A 1,693-nucleotide genomic window follows, 5' to 3' on the forward strand; every position below is an offset into this window, starting at 1 on the left:
CCAATTGAGCCACCCAGGTGCCCCTGGAAAATCTACAGACTTTTTTTAAAAAATTGTTTAACGTTTATTTATTTTTTGAGACAGAGAGAGACAGAGCATGAACGGGGGAGGGTCAGAGAGAGAGGGAGACACAGAATCCAAAACAGGCTCCAGGCTCTGAGCTGTCGGCACAGAGCCTGACGCGGGGCTCGAACTCACCGTGAGATCATGACCCAAGCCAAAGTTGGGCACTCAACCGACTGAGCCACCCAGGCACCCCGTAAATCTACAGATTTAAAGAGACTTAAGAAACTCATTCAACTCATCCTTGACTGGATCTTGAGAGAGAAAAGTTTGGAATTATTGCCCAAATTCTTTATTCAACTGAAGAAGGAATGCAGTGTTAGAAAGGCTACCTAACTCAGCCAAGGTCATACAGCTACAAGAACCCTGACTATCATAGCTCTTGTTTTCTGATGCCATATGGCTGAATAGCAGCGTGGAGTATCTTAAAATATACATGTAAGCCATATCAGATTTAACTAGAGCTCAAAAAGAAAGTAAGAAATAAAATTCTAGGTCACATAAGTAGGTAGTAGTATTTATTTCCCCTAACCAGTTGTGATTTTATTATTGGTCATATGTAAGAACTGTTAAATTCTATAACATTCCACATTTGAGAAAAAGAAAAGGAAAATGGAAACACAACCTTTCAGAATTCTTTCCCTTAAAGATTACATTTACTCTTTGCAGGTGCATGACATTAACTAGGGAGGATATACATGTAATGCTGAATTTGCCTTTGAACCAAATATATAGCAAATCATAACCAAAACCAAAATAACTTTATTTGATTAGCATTCTAGTACATGAGCTAGAATTAATATAGACCAGAACTTTCCTAATCCCTTTTCACACATATTTGAAAGTTGATGTCATAGATGACTGTGTAAGAAGACAATTTTTCTCTGCATTTAACTGAATTAGGATTGAAATGTCTTAGGCAAGATCTCATTCCTTAAATCTCTCATGAGAGTGCAACACAAGAAAGTCTATTCTGGCAAAGACAACAAACTTAAGGAAAGATATTGTTTGGAAATCTTTTTTCTCCTCCTCGTCCTCCAAATATATTTCTGCATTTACACTTATCCCCTGTGTGTAAACTGTGGGAATATTCAAGACATGAGAAGATTGAAAGTATGAATGGAGGAATGCTTTATCATATTGGCAGAAAAGAATATATACTTCACAAATATTTAAAAGTTAGGAAACATTTTTTTCACCACTTCTCTCCCATTGACATTATTTCCTTCACTTTTGCACTTGATGAAATCTCCATGACTATATTCCAGTCATGTATTGAAAATAGAATGATGATGCCAGTGGAGTCGTTTAAACATAAGCCGTATTTGTCGGCTATGTTGTAAAAAAAAGGTAACTGCTGATAGGTAGCACATAGCCTCTGGAATATAAATATACAATTCATTTGTTGGACAATTTGAGTGGTGTATGCCTTAACTTTTTTGGTATTATAATCAAGAAATAATATATATTGCTAAACAGAAAATCTGGTGCAATTTCTGAAGCAGATTTGGATTGAGCACTTACCATGTGTAAGACATAGGACTGTATGTTATCTGCACCCTTTCAAGATAGAGCAAAATGAGTAAGACAGTGTTGCTAATAAACATATTCTTAAACCATTTATAAAGGA

This window comes from Felis catus, chromosome C2 (genome assembly GCF_018350175.1).
Source record: "Felis catus isolate Fca126 chromosome C2, F.catus_Fca126_mat1.0, whole genome shotgun sequence".
NCBI classification, from domain to species: Eukaryota; Metazoa; Chordata; class Mammalia; order Carnivora; family Felidae; genus Felis; species Felis catus.